At 53.0% G+C, this 15,000-nt stretch overlaps 4 long non-coding RNA genes across 4 annotated transcripts in view; 3 read left to right on the forward strand and 1 right to left on the reverse strand.

The window, feature by feature from the left end:
• Nucleotides 1-1,011, forward strand: part of LOC144372604 (uncharacterized) — an 18,026-nt gene extending 17,015 nt beyond the window's left edge. The window contains exon 5 of the long non-coding RNA XR_013432564.1: nucleotides 262-1,011. This is a non-coding gene — a long non-coding RNA (uncharacterized LOC144372604). The remainder of the gene's footprint in view (nucleotides 1-261) is intronic.
• Nucleotides 320-1,600, reverse strand: LOC144372605 (uncharacterized). Its single transcript, XR_013432565.1, has 3 exons — nucleotides 970-1,600; nucleotides 597-865; nucleotides 320-415 (listed from the first exon to the last, which is right to left on the reverse strand). It is a non-coding gene; the product is annotated as an uncharacterized LOC144372605 (long non-coding RNA).
• A 6,978-nt stretch (nucleotides 1,601-8,578) lies between these two features.
• LOC144372606 (uncharacterized) lies at nucleotides 8,579-10,557 on the forward strand. The gene is made up of 2 exons (XR_013432566.1): nucleotides 8,579-8,925; nucleotides 9,578-10,557. It is a non-coding gene; the product is annotated as an uncharacterized LOC144372606 (long non-coding RNA).
• A 105-nt stretch (nucleotides 10,558-10,662) lies between these two features.
• LOC144372607 (uncharacterized) overlaps nucleotides 10,663-15,000 on the forward strand; it is an 18,021-nt gene continuing 13,683 nt past the window's right edge. Inside the window, exon 1 of the long non-coding RNA XR_013432567.1 lies at nucleotides 10,663-10,917. This is a non-coding gene — a long non-coding RNA (uncharacterized LOC144372607). The remainder of the gene's footprint in view (nucleotides 10,918-15,000) is intronic.

Here is a 15,000-nt window from a genome sequence, read left to right on the forward strand (position 1 = left end):
CCCCCTCCCTCCCTCCCTCCCTCCCTCCCTCCCTCCCTCCCTCTCCCCCTCCCCCCCTCCCCCTCCCCCTCCCTCTCCCTCTCCCTCTCCCTTTCTCCTCTTCCTGTTGCTGAAAGCTTGGCCCAATCCAATAAGGATGGCAAGGTCTTGAGACACAGGAAAAAAGGCTTATGGCAGCGCCGGCAAAGCAAAAAACATGGGGACTCTGGTCCCCAAAGGCTGTGACTCTGCACGTCAGCAACAACAGGAGGTTTCGTACAGGAGATTCAAAGGCCACCTTGCACTTCTTCCTGGCCGCGGTTGTGATTCGGCTTCTTACTTTTGAGAAGACTCATTTCTGACATCCTCTGGTCTCCAAAGTCTACATGACATTCTTGACTATGCTGGGCGTGGACTCAAGGACAGATAAGTCTGCCTAAAACAGGGAAGAAAGGTGATATGATTTCCCCTGGATTGAATCCAGAAGTCAACATCCTATCTCGGTCTGTGATAACACCTGTGGTGGTGTTATCCCTTCCCCTTCCCTCTCCTTTCTCTATTTGCTGGTTAAAGCTCGAGGTCTCTGGAGGTTGCCTGAGTTACTCCCAGGACCTCACCTTCTCTTGTGAGTAGCTGAGGGGGCGGTTGCTGGACGCTGTCTCACCATTCTGATCTTTCACTACTCTTACTGTTCTCTTCCAGGACTTTTGGATCGACTTCCTTCTTCCAAGGATGGTGGAATGATGACAAAGGTGATGGTATTGGAGATATGGAACTCTTTTTATTTGGGGGGGGGGTGGGGGGGTTGTTTTTCCTCCTGGATGGCTGTCAAACCTGCGGCAGCACACACATCGGTCCATCTCGAAGTGGAGAATCTCTAAAGGATCTTCAGGGAAAGCGTGGACAAGGAGGATTCAGTCCCGGGAGACTCTTGACAGGAGATGGGAAATCCCCGCCCTCCCCCCCCCCCCCATTTCTTCTGGAAAATACCTAATACCAATAAAGGCAGGACAAAATGCAGCACAGGCTGGATGGCTGGCTGGCTGAGGTTTATATAGCGCCGAGTAGGTCTACAGGTAAAATTGGATCCCAGAGCAACTGTGCAGTGACTCAGGGTCCTTCCCTTTCCCAGCCGTCCGTCCCCTAAGGCTTTCTCAGTTGGCTAATCCTCCACACTTAGGAGTGGTGAAGGTGGGACACACGTTTTAGGCTTGCTTGGCTTCTTCAGTCGGATCTCATCTTGCCACCGGGTCAGAAACACAAGCATATACACGTGGATGTTTCCACCCTGTGGAACTGGGGAGTTCACAGTGAGTGGTCTGCGGTCTCAAAAGGGCAGCCCCGTTGGTTGCAGTCACCGAACGCTAGGTGGCGCAAAGCTACCGTCATTTTGGAAGGCCTGCCTGAGTTCCATTTCCAGTTTCGATATAATCTATCTACATGTATAGACATAGATAGACAGACAGACTTAGATATCGATATCCATATACAGATCACTAAGCTGCAAGCCGCCGCGTCATGTCTTCCTCTCTTCCCTCAGCCTATTGAGTCCCTGGAGAGACAGATGGGCAAGGGCCTCAGTGCCCGCTCTGTTGTTCCCCCGGCGGGGCCCCCCCCCCCCCCCCCCCGCCCCATACAGTAAAGTCCGGGAAGCACTGGGCGGTGGGGGGGACATACCGCTTTCACCCCTGGAACTCTTTTTTTTTTTTGGGGGGGGGGGGGGTTGGTCGTTTTTCCTCCTTTAGCCTTTAAGATGTCCCACCTAGGAGATAGCTTCTGTGCCTCTGCCCGACCCTTGGAATTTGAACTATAATCCACACTTCCCCCATCCCACTAACTCCAATTCCCCAGCAGTAGTTCGCTCCCAAGGCTGTCACCACTAGAGGTCCATGGTAAACACCTTCCCCCACCCCTGAGAGCTATGAGGGAGGGCCTGGATGAGTTTAAGAGAGAAATAAACCAAAACAAAACAGTGATGTTTCCCCATTTCTCTCTGTGTGTGTGTGTGTGTGTGTGTGTGTGTGTGTGTGTGTGTGTGTGTGTGTCTCCAGTGTGTACCTGTCTGCTGCGCACCAAACCCAAGCAGGATGGATTTGGGCCTGGGGGAAGGAGAGGGAGGCCCTTCCTGGGTTTACTTTCTGGGGAAGAAGAGACAAAGGAAAAAAGGTGAGGGTGTTGCCCAGCCATCAAGACCGTTTGTGGACCAATGCCCAAGGCCCTGCCCTGGGTTTCTTCCCCAGGCTAGCATCACAAAAGAAACAAAAGTAGTGAACAAAGAGAGACTCAAACAACCCAAACAGGCAAGGAAATCTCATCGCAAAGTGCCCACCGGGAAAGGGGAAAAAAAAGAAAAAAGGAAAAAAAAAAAGAAAAAAAATCATCAAGATGCCTCCCGTGCTGTGCTGGACAGCGTTAGAGCTCGCCTAGCATATTCGAGGCCCTGGGTTGGATCCTCAGCTCCAGATAAAAAGAAATTAATAACACAAACACATTCTTTCCAACTAGGCCAAATAAATAAATAAAAGAAATCAAGACACTAGAAGAGACCTTGCCCACACAGAGAAAGGGCGGGGTGGGGGGTTGGGGGGAGATCCACATGGAAATCACTCTACCCTTGGCATTCCAATAGCCGAATACATCTCCCCATACTCATGTCAGGGTTTCCTTGGTGGGGATGGAACCAGAAACCAGCCCCTCACGCAGGCTCATCCTGGACCCTGGAACTGGGGACTGAACACAGACACAGTTTACCACTGAGCTAAACCAACATCCCCTTTTTATAAAGATATTTTTATACATTTTTGGTAAATCCATTGATTTATGAGTTGAACCCAGAAGCACTCACTTGACCAGTGACTGAGCCACATCCTCATATTCAATTTATCTATCTATCTATCTATCTATCTATCTATCATCTATCTATCTATCTATCTATCTATTCGTTTGTTTTCTTGCTTGCTTTCTTGCTTGCTTGCTTGCTTGCTTGCTTGCTTGCTTGCTTGCTTGCTCGCTCGCTCGCTCGCTCGCTCGCTCGTTCGTTCTAGTTAAAGCTTGGTCCCCGGGGTTTCAAAAACTGACTTCCAGACCACTCACGTATAAAGGAATCAAGCCTTTATTAAAGCACAACTAGCGGCGACTGACCAGAAGAACATACAGCTGTTCCCCTGACCAGCCTCAAACAATTGCAAGGGTGCTCCTTATAAGCCTGAAACCTGCAAAAGGGACGTTTTGGGGGGAGGGGGCGTCTAGCTAATGCAAACAAGCCAAGTTCCAGAAGCTGGAGAGTGAAGTCAGGCGGAGGGACGCTCAGCCAATCACAATCAGCCTAGCCACTCCAGTGACAGAAGCGTAGCCCCGTTATGGGCTAGTTACAGAAACAACGTCCCATGTCCTTCCTTAAAGGTTTCTATAGCAAAAGGCAAAGAACATCTTGCCCCAGTCATGACCCTTCTACTTGGCCTGGTTGTTTTACAGAATGGAGACGTAAAACAAAACGGAATCCCATTTGCTTTTACTATCACCAATTTTCTTTTGGAGACAGGGGTCTCGCGAGGTTACTTTCGCTATGAGCTTACAATCCTTCTCTGAACCTCCTCCTGATCCCCTTGGGGGGGGGGGGGGACAGACACAATATCTTTACCTTATCGGCTTGTTTGTCCCTTTGTTTTTGGTTCTGTGGTGCTCAGGATCAGGATCGAATCCACCGCTCCACACGTCCCAGGCCAGTGCTCTACTACCGAGCTAAAACCCTAGCCCAAGCTTTGCATTCTAGAATGCATACATTTCCTTCTTCGCTGAAGGAACACAGACACATTTATTGTACAACAAGCCCAGACATCTTCACATCACAGTTGCCTAGAAGTCCTACATACGTTCGTTGACCTTTGACTTTGGAAGCCACGCTCAGAATCTATGACTCTGGCCAGATAACTGCCGCGATGTGGTTTTTGCTCACCAACAGTTGGACCTAGGTGAACAGCTTGGACTCAAGTGGACAAATACTCTTATGCATTCAGGCAACAGTGCCACTCACCTGGTACAGGAGTGTTCTTTCAACAAACGATCACAAAACAAACCCTTACTTATTCAATCAAAACTAACAGATGTGAAAACTGGTCATTAATGGCACAGATCTTTTTATTTATTTTTTATTTTTTTGAGAGAGTGAGAGAGAGAGAGAGAGAGAGAGAGAGAGTTTTTAAATATCTAGTTAGTTAGTTAGTTAGTTAGTTAGTTTTCGGCGGACACAACATCTTTGTTTGTATGTGGTGCTGAGGATCGAACCCGGGCCGCACGCATGCCAGGCCAGCGTGCTACCTACCGCTTGAGCCACATCCCCAGCCCCAAGCACAGATCTTTTTTCTTTTCTTTTCTTTTTTTTTAATCTGAATGTTACACCGAATTCAAGTGGTAGAACTTCCACATGTGTCACTGACTGCGGGATAAGTTTAGAGCTTCGGTACAATACACGTTCTAATAAAAAGGGCACTACTCTCGTGTAGTGTAGGAAACCTATATGTCTTTAAGTGTACCGACTTTTGAATAATAAAAAAATCTCTCACACACAGCATACTACTCTAGTCCCCAGATGTGCACACATCCCCAGTGGCAGAGATGGAGATGTGGGGTGATTCAGGAGAATCACAAGACTAAGCCCAGCCTCAGCAACTTACGGAGCCCTGCGGTAACGAGAGAGAGAGAGAGAGAGAGAGAGAGAGAGAGAGAGAGAGAGAGAGAGAGAGAGAGAGAGAGAGAGGGGGGGGGGGGAGGTGTGTAGGTGTTGGGGGGTGTTGCCCAGAGGCAAAGCATCTCAGAAGGAAGAGGGGGAATTTATTATAATAAGAAAACATAAGAACTAAACCTTTACAGCAGCAAAACTCTGATGACTCTGCTGACACTCTGTTGTTTTAACGCATCCGAGGCCTGGCAAGGTTATCAAACAGAAAAAGTGATTTTCTGGATGGAAATTCTAAATATTTGTTAGCCAATGGGCAGATAACCCACCCTGAAAGTCAATGTAGCTTCACCTGTGATGACGGAGGGGGGGGGAAGGGAAAAGAGAAAGGAAAAAGGATATGGGTTTTGACATGAGCCTCAGTGGCTGAGCAGTGAGACTTATACTCAAAGCATATAAAGTGGACCCCTGTTACATTTTCTGACCCCCACCACCACCACCTCCCCCCACCCCTTTTCCTCGATTCGACAGTTGGGAGAAAATTTTTTTAAAAAGACAAAAAAGGACAAACAACAGCAGCAACAACCGCAGCAGAAACAACAACCACCTTACCGAATTTCTGAATTTACATGAGTGAATTACTCTTCTTGATTCTCAGTCACATAGTTGATACTTTTCATGGTTTTTGGTTTGTTTGTTTGTATGTAATTCAAAAAAAAAATCAGAAGAAATTATTGGTATTCATTGCATACAGAGTGACCCATGTTAGCTTATCTCTCAGTTGCAAAGAAGGGGGGGGGCGCAAGGGGGAAGGGGTTGGTGTTGGTGATGGTGGCAAAAAGCAACCTGGAACCTGCTTTACCTAGGCTACTGGTTTGATCAAGTCTTCCTTGCATGGATGTGTTGTAGGGACAAATGAGGCAAGGCACCGACCGAACAGAGCAGGAAATGGGGTTTTATTTGGCCGCTGCCAGGTTCAGAGGACACGGCTTTTGCTGTCATGAATGAATCAATCCCCTGAACCCCGAGTTCAGGTAGTTTCAGAGTTTTATACCGAGCACGTAAGGGGAGGGGCTCAGAAATTCACGGTCTGCAGAAGTTCACATAAAAGCAGCTTTTTCCTCTCACTGTTCTGGGCATGTGAACCCTTCGAGGACAACACCTGAGAAGGGGAGAGCTTCTTCCCCCCTGTCTAGTCTCTCCCTGCCAGCTGTAACCATGGAGTCCAGTCGGTAACTTCTCGTATCTTAACAATGTAGACCTCTGGGTGAAGCCCAGCTCAAGGCCAGAGGCCTTGTTTGCACATTTCTTCAAAGTACTGTTCTGGATATGTTTGTGAAAAACTAGTAAGGGGGTTTCCAGCACCTGGAGTGCTGGTGTCTTCTCGGCCAGTGGCCAAGTAAACAGGGCGACACGAAAATAGGAAGTTTATCCACCTCGAATTCTTTTGCAGAGACTCCCTTGCTGACAGACCTAAAACCAGTCTGGGTGAAGATTTCTGAAGAGGCCCAGTTAAGACTTTTCAGTGGAGAGAGGGGGTGCCACTTCAGATGATGAATCGCAAAGACACCTTGAACTCACCCAAACATATCACATATTTTAAGATTCTACTCATTCAGGGCAGAGAGTAAGCAGTTTTACCTAACAATGGTTTGGTTTCAAAAGGCTTTTTTTTTTTTTTTTTTTTTTTTTATCTAATCCCCTGCTTTTCCCTTAGAGCTCTTCTCTTTTCTCTTAGAAAACTCTACTCTTAGTCAGAGGTCCAAATCTCCATTCAAATGACACAGGGGGGGGGGGGGGAGAAAAGAAAAAAAAAAAAAATCTCTCAAGCACTTGGACCCCTCCTGCCCCAAACGAAAAAAAGTTCCGGGTGATCAATGAATTTAAAAAGCAGGAAAAATGAATCATTAGCAGAAATGAACATAACCACAGTTACTACTTTGTAAGAATTGGAAAGAATTACCCAGGGCAGAGCTTCCAATTGAAACCCTGTAATTATTAGACAACAAACAAACACACAGACAGACAGACAGACAAACAAAAACCCTGAAGTACAAGAGTCTGTCTCCTTCTGTCTCTATAACTTACACACACACACACACACACACACATTTCCGTCTCTTTCTCCACACCAAACTCTTTTTAATCACTTGATTTTTCAGTTTCTCACTTAGTGGAGCACCCCTTTTCTTTAGGATCAATCTCCTCCTAGGTTTCTTTTTATACCAAAGGGTTGGGGGGCAAGTGACACATGATCCAGGAGAAGGAGGCCAAAGCAATCAGGGTATTAAGGAACATCAGGAGAGAGAAATGAAATGCTGGTGGACACATTGAACAAATGCTCTGAAACAAGTGATATCCAAATTAACCTCTTAGTTTAGTTTTAAACCAAACGGTCAGCATAAATGCAGAGTTAGAGAGACAAAATGACCCTTAAAACAGATACGGGAAACCATACTGGAATTTGAAACAGGCTGGGAATTGTGAACAGCCTGGAGAGGCCATATTTTCCTTCCTTCAGGGGCAGTGGGAGAGACTTTGCACTGCCTGTTGTTATGTAAATTAGAACTGAGACCTGCCCCAAGCAAGCCCGGTTTAGTGTAAGCATCTTACTTCCCCGCCCTGATAACTGGCACCCCAGCCTGGCAGAAAACAAATTTTCCCTTGCAGACAAACTGGTAGGAACCCAAAGTGGCTGGAACCACGCCTCCCCCCCCCCCCCCCAAAAAAAAAAAAAAAAAAAAAAAAAAAGAACACAATGGCACAGAGAAGGAATAGTACAAGTACCTGCTTTATCTAGGTTACTGGTCTGATAAAGTTGACACTTTGTTGGGGGTATTTCAATCTCACCTCGACCCCTGACCTGCCCCTCTCAAGAGTTTGTGAAAGATGCAAACTGATTTTTACATGTCTCTGTCAATTCCTACATCGTCTGGATGGATCCAACCGTGGCCTATCAGTCTGACTGAAATGAATCCTGGCAGTGGCCAGCATGCCTGACCTCCAGATTACTTTTTGTGGTGTTCGGAGAAGAGTTGTGGTGTGATTTCATGTTTTAGACTTTGTCGAGATTGGGTTTATGTTCCATTCTATGGTCAACTTTGGTAAACATTCCGTATTCACTTTAAAAGAAGGTCTGCTGGGGCTGGGGTTGTGGCTCAGTGGTAAAGCGCTCGCCTTGCATGTGTGAGGCCCTGGGTTCGATCCTCAGTACCACATAAAAATAAATAAATAAAACAAAGGTATTGTGTCCAACTACGACTGAAAAATCAATATTTATTAAAGAAAAAAAAAAAAGGAAGAAGGTCTGCTGTGCAGTGGTGGCCTTGCAGTGTTCTGAGCATGCCCATTAGGTGTGGGTTGTTCGTGATGTGCTTCTGCTGTCCTTTGTTACTGATTATTTATTTATGGCCTATGTCATCAGCTGCTAAGGGACGAGTGTTCTCGTCTCTTTGCCATAATTGATGTATCCATCTTTTCTTTTAATTCTCTCTGGTTTTCATGTAGGTATTTATTTATTTCTTTCTAAACATTTTTTTTTTTTAAGCTGTAGATGGACACAATGTCTTTATCTTTATTTATTTATTTATTTTTATGTGGTGCTGAGGATCGAACCCAGGGCCTCACGAATGCAAAGGCAAGCGCTCTACCGCTGAGCTACAATCCCAACCCTCATGTAGGTATTCTGAGGTTATTGAATGATTTGCACACTACCTTAAGATTGTTTAATGCTTCCTCAAAGATCTGACTGTTTATCAAGGTGCTACGTTCCTCCTACGCCTGGCAGTGATTGTCTTGTGTGTACCTTGAAGTCATACTGAAAATAAATAAGTGACTGAGTACAGTGGCCTATGCCTGTCATCCCAGATGCTTCTCTCTCTCTCTCTCTCTCTCTCTCTCTCTCTCTCTCAGCTGAGGCAGGAGGATCGAGAGTTTAAAGCCACCCTCAGCAAAAGTGAGACACTAAGCAACTCAGTGAGACCCTGTCTCTAAGTAACATACTAGATAGATAGGTAGGGCTAGGGGATGTGGCTCAGTAGTCAGTGAGTGCCCCTGAGTTCAATCCCTGTTTACAGGCCTCCTCCAATAAATAAACAAACAGATAGATAGATAGATAGATAGATAGATAGATAGATAGATAAATAAATAAATATGTTTATTTTGTCTATTTAGGTGATGATGATGATGATGATGATGATGATGATGATGATGATGATGATGATGATTTTAATGTGGTGCTGGGATTGAACCCTGTGCCTCATGCGTACTTGGTAAGTGCTGTACCACTGAGCCACAACACCAGAATGACAACACCGTGAAGTGCTCTTGCTCAGACTGTGGTCTCCTGTGTGGCTGGGGAGGGCAGGGGTTGGGTCCATTTAGGGCTGACAGATATTGTTGCCCTGCTACGTCTTAGATGAAACAGTGCGTAATATGTGCACACAGATCAAAATGAAGGTAGAGATGGCAAGCTCTCTCCAGCTTTATTTATCCCAGAGCATGTGGTGTTTCAGTCTAGGGCAACAGACCATGCTTTTTAGCTAAGGCAGCCTCTCTTAGAGCCCTGTTGCAGCTTCTTATTACCAAGTGCCTAAATGTAAAATGTGGCTCTGTGATATGGATACATAAAAAATAAAAAATAAAAAAAGATAAAATGGCCAAACAGACAAAATAGAACTCCACAAGGAAGCATCCTTTTTCCTATTAGGATTAGTATTTTTTTTTTTTTTTTTTTCCCCTCCTGTTTCGTAGTATGTTGTCGGTGGACAGCACACCTTCTTTCTATTTGTTCCTTTTTGTATGGCGTGCTAAGGCTCAAACTCTGTGCTAGGCCGGCCCTCTGCCACTGACCCAAAGATACAGACAGCCCCTAGACAAGAAAGGATTCTCAGAGGCTGGTCATCTTCCAATGTTTTTGTACAGAAAAAGGAGGAAACACAAAGCCCAAAGACCAGAAGATCAAATTCCCAAGCAACCGATTTCAAACTGATTTTTACATGTTTCTGTCAATTCCTACATCGTCTGGATAAATCCAAGCGTGGCCTATCGGTCTGCCTGTCTAATGGTGGCTTCACCGCGGTGGTGGTTTCGGTTTTGAACTCTCACACCGCCCGTGTCCCCCGCCGGATTCTCTAGGGGTGCTGGGCAGACTGCCGGCGCCTCCCGCTGCTGCGGGGGACCCTGGGGGAGGGGGGGGGAGGCGGCGGCTGGTGGCACGTGTCCGGGTGACTTTCTACGACCCCTGCGGAGCGGATCACGCTGACACCGACCGAGGTTCCGCGTCCCTTCAGCCTGATTTGGTTGACGGTTTTCGAGCTCCCCCTGGTGTCCGCTTTTATAGGAGAGGAGCGTCTTCATCCAATTCTGAGAAGTATCTGTTCACGTCCTTGGACCATGGATCCATTGGATTATTTGTTCGATTCTTTTTTTTTTTTTTTTTTCTTTTTGCTTTCTGTCCCGCCCCCACCCCCGTTGTTGTTGTTGTTGTTGTTGTTGTTGTTGTTGTTGTTGTTTCGCTCTGGGGCAAGGGCCCAGGCTTTTTAGCCGAGGCAGCCGCTCTTAGAGCCCTGTTACAGCTTCTGATTACCAAGTGCCTAAAGGTAAAATTTGGCTCTGTGACCCAATGGAAAATGACTTCCCATTCGAGAATATGCTCATTTCTTAGGGAAAACAACAACAGCAGCAGCAACAGACACAGCACCCCCCCCCCCAAAAAAAAAAAAGATAAATAAAAACACAAATACAAATAAGAATTCATGGGCTGGAGATGTGGCTCAAGTGATGATAACACGCTCCCCTGGCATGCATGGGGCGCTGGGTTCGAGCCTCAGCACCACATAAAATAAAACAAAGATGTTGTGTTCACTGCATACTGAAAAATAAACATTAAAAAATATTCAAAATATTCTCTCTCTCTCTCTCTCTCTCTCTCTCTCTCTCTCTCTCTCTCTCTCTCCCCCCCCCCGCCTCTGCCCTCTGTCTTTATAAAAGAAAAATAAGTAAAAGTTAAAAAAGGGGCTGGGGATGTGGCTCAAGCGGCAGCGCGCTCGCCTGGCATGCGTGCGGTCGGGGTTCGGCCCTGAGCACCACGTAACGAAGATGTTGTGTCCGTCCACCGAAAACTAAAAAGTAAATATCAAAGTTCTCTCTCACTCTCTCTTAAAACAAAACAGAACAAACGAACAAACAAAAAGAAAGATAACGTGGCCAGACAGACAAAATGGAACTCCACAAGGAAAAATCCCTTTTTCCTATTATGATCGGTATTCTTTTTTTTTTTCTTTTTTGGAGTAGTTGTAGGTGGACGTGCAGCACGCCTTCTTTCGACTTGTTCCTCCTTTTTGTATGCCGCGCTAAGGCTCAAACCCAGTGCCTCCTATGTGCTAGGCCGGCCCTCTGCCACTGAACCACAGACATAGAGGAGGAAGGATTCTCAGAGGCTGTTCATCTTCCCATTTTTTTTTGGGGGGGGGGTACAGAAACAGGCGGGAACCCCAAGCCCAAAGACCGGCAGATCAAATTCCCAAGCAACCGATTTCGACGGGTTTTTACGTGTTTCTGTCCCTTCCTCCATTCTCTGGATGGATCCGACCGCGGCCTAGCAATCTGCCTGCCTAACAGTGGCTTCACCGTGGTGGTTTCGGTTTTGAAGTCCCACACCGCCCGTGTCCCCCGCCGGGTTCTCTAGGGGTGCTGGGCCCATCTGCCTGCGTCTCGAGCCCGCCGCTGTGGCGTGGCGACCCGGCTGGTGGGACGTGTCCGGGTGACTTTCTACGACCCCTGCGGAGGAGCGGATCCCGCTGACGCCCTCCGAGGTTCTACGACCCCTGCGGAGGAGCGGATCCCGCTGACGCCGACCGAGGTTCCTCGTCCCTTTCGCCCGATTTGGTTGACGGTTGTCGAGCTCCACCTGGTGGCCGCTTTTATGGGAGCGTCTTCTCATCGGAAGTCGCCAAGGCGTGATATTCGGCGGCGGTGGCCGAGACAGAGTTCCAGGAGCTGGGCGGCGCCGGCGGAACTGTCTCGGTCGCCCTGGGCTGGGCCGATGTGGCCCGTTGGCGGGATATTGGACCGGCGGGCTTAGTGTGTGTGTCGGTTGTCTTCTCTCCCTGCTCGGTCCGGGCCGCGGGCGCCTCGGGTGGCGGTCCGAGCGGCTCCTTCGGTGGCACGGGCTTCGCTTTGGCCCGGTCTGGGTCGGCCGCCGGGACTTCTGTCTTTTTTTTTTTTTTTTCTTTTTCTCCCGCTTCCTCTCCCTCTCTCTCGTGGGTTTTGGCCGCGAATGTGCTGGCCCGGCCTCGCCGCGTTCCCTCTTTGGGGGCCGCCGCCCGGGGCTTGTCCTGATGGCTATGCCCGGCGTCCTTCGGTGGTGGGTCGCCTTAGCGTGTTCCCCGCCCGCCCCCCGATCCCGCTCGCTGGGGATGGTGGTCCCCGCCTCTCGTCTGTGCCTTCGTCAACGAGGGTCGACCAGTTGTCCCTAGGGGCTCTGGATCTCGGTGATGGGCTCGATTTCGCGGTCCGCCGACCGTGACTCCCTTCGGGGAAGGCGGCAGTGGTGAGTGAACTGTTCCCCATTGCCCCGGTCGCGGTTGTCTTGGCCCGAGTTGGCCGTTTTCTGCCATCGGGTAGGTGCTGACACGGTGTCCTCTGGCCTGTGCCGCCAGAGGGAGGGAGCTTGGGCCTCCGGGTGCGTGCGGGGCTCTGGGCTGATGGGGTGGCCCGGACCCGTTCCCTCTGGAGCCGTCTGCCTCGGGCCTGCGTGCGACGGCTCTTTGGTGCGCCTGGAGTGCCCTCGCGGTGGTGCCACCTCCGGCCGGCCGGTCTCCTGGCGCCGGAGGGCGGTGGGGGAGGTGGCGGGTGGTCCTTTACCGCCCGTGCGCTCCCCGCTGCGGGCGCCGAGGGCGGTGTGACGACGACGCTCGCTTCCATGGCTCCGAGCCGCGTGTCAGGCGTTCCCCGTTCCGTGTCGTCGGCCGCTCTCCCTGGGGTGTGGGGCCGGCGAGGCCGTAGCAGGCTCCTCTTGAAGCGGTCCTCGCCGGGTCTCCCCCCGCTCCCCGGGTCTCTCCCGCCCACCCTGCTGATCGATGTGGTGACTTTGCGCTCTCCTGGGCCGGACCAAAGCCGCGCCAGGCGAGGGACGGACATTCATGGCGAATGGGCCAGCTCTTCTCGTCCTGCCCGCGGGCCCCTCGCCTTCCCTCCCCGCCCGTTCGCGGTGCGGGGAAGGGCGGGGGTGCGGAACCCGGCCTCGACCTCGCTCCCGGGGTCCTCTGACGTAGCGGGTGCTTCCCGCCCGCCGCCCGCTCTGGGCGGCCAAGGGCCGTGCGTGTGGCCCTCCCCGCGTCGGGGAGGGCTGCCGCCGTGCCGCGTCGGCGCGACGGCGCGCCTCTGCTTCGGTGCTCCTGGGGCGCTCCGGGTCGTTTCCTGAGGTGCCTGAGGCTGAGCCGGTGTGTGCTGTTCCCGGTGCCGCTGCCGCGGCCGGCCGCCGCCTCGCTGTCAGTCTCGCCCCGTCTGCGGGGGTTTCTGAGGCGAGTGCCTGAAGGGGAAGAACAGTTGTTGCTTCGCTCGGGGGATCGAGGCGGTAAGCTCGACAGCGTTGACCGTTCCCTCTCCGTGGGGGGCGGGTCGCGTTGTCGTCCCCAGCGCCGAGTGGCGCGGGGAGTGTTAGGCGAGCGGGCGCCCGTGCGCTCTTCCCTGCCTCCCTTGGGGGAAGGGAGATGCTGCCCGGGCGTGCGAGCGATTGTGGCGGGACGCCGAGCAGGGGCCGGTCCGGCCCCCGAGGCGATGGTCGCCTTGGGGTGTCCCCGGCCGCGAACGCTCCAGAAGCCTCGTGCTTGCCCATACCGCAGATCCCCCCTCGCTGTCTCGGCGGCCGGTCGGGAGAGGAGCCGGGCTGGGTGCGGCCCATCCTCAGTGAGGAACGTTTCTCTAGCGATCCGTGAAGGGCGTGCCTCGCGTGGGGTACCGGATTCCCCCATTGGCCGCCCCCTGCCTTGTGCGCTACGCTACCGTCGGTGGTGTGTGTAGGCGAGAGTTCCCCCCTCCCCGCCGTCTGGGAGGGCAGGGGTCCGCCGGCCCCCCGCGGGTGGGGGCCGAGCGCTTGCTCTTTGTGCCTACCGCGGCCCGCGCCTCCCCCCTTCGAGTCGGGGGAGGGTTCCCGCTGGGCCTGGCCGGGCCTCCTGGCGCATGTTGGGCCGCTGGTGCCGCGTGTGCGTGCGCGCGGTGGCGGCGGGGCTCTGTTCGCGCGGCCGGGGGTTGGGGGGCCCCGCGTCCCTCTTTCCCCCTCGCCTGCTGCGAGTGGCCCTCTGCCCGCTCCCGGTCCCGAGCCGGCGGGCGGCCCGCGTGCGTGTGCGCTGGCCCGGGGCGCGGCCGCCGTGGCCCCCCCGGGGGCGTTCCGCGGGCGCGGTGGTGAGCGAGCGGACCCTGGAGCTGGAGAGGCCCAGGTCGTGGGGCTCGGTCGGCCCGAGGTGTGTGGCGTTGCATGCCGGCGTTCGGAGGCCAGGCGCGCCTCTGTCGCGTGGAGGGCCACCCTGTGGTGGCGGGGCGGCGGGTCTCGTGGGAGGCTCCGGGGCTGGGGCCGGAGGCCGGGTTGGCGTCGCGGGCGGTGCGGGACCGCCCTCGCGTGTGGCGGTGGGACCCCGCTTGTTTTCCCGGCGGCCCGACTCTGTGCCCGAGGTCTTCTCCCCGGTTTCCTCTCCGCGTGGCCTTGCCCCTCGCTGCCTCCGGCGCGCCCTCCATCCCGGCGGGGTCGTGCCCCCCTCCTCGCCTCCGCCGAGTCTCCCCCCGGTCGACTGGTCGCGGCCGCGCTGCCGCCCCCTCCCGGGCGTGTACCGGGTGTGGCGGTGGGCACGCTGGACGGGCGGTCGTCGCTGGGGGATGCTCGTCACGGTGTGCGGGTTGAGGGTTCGGGGGCTTCCCCGCCTCTGGCGACGGCGGTGGGGCGGTGGGGCCCTGTCCCCCGCGAGGGCCCTCCCGGGAGGTTGGCTGTTGACGGGAACCCGGCCGGAGGCTCGTCCGGGGCCACGCGGGACCGCCCGTGCGCCTGGTGTTGCGCGCTGGCGGTGATGACACCGTGTGCCGCCCTGGGCTTGTCCGGCTGGTGCGCCCGCGCGGCTCGGCCAGCTCTCTCCGGGCGGGGCTCCTCCGCGGGTCCGGCAGGTGCCCTCTCCCGTTTCCCGCCGCCCTTCTGGCGCGCCGCTCCCCACGCCGGCTGCGGCCGCCGCCTCCTCGTGCTGCCGGCCCGTCCCCGACTGGCCTCTCCCGACCGTGGCCCGCCCGCTCTCTCGCCCCTTCGCGAGTTCGCTCCCACGGGGGGGGCCCGCCGCGGCCCCCCGTCTCCTGGCCGCCAC

Source organism: Ictidomys tridecemlineatus, unplaced genomic scaffold (genome assembly GCF_052094955.1).
Source record: "Ictidomys tridecemlineatus isolate mIctTri1 unplaced genomic scaffold, mIctTri1.hap1 Scaffold_1376, whole genome shotgun sequence".
NCBI lineage: Eukaryota > Metazoa > Chordata > Mammalia > Rodentia > Sciuridae > Ictidomys > Ictidomys tridecemlineatus.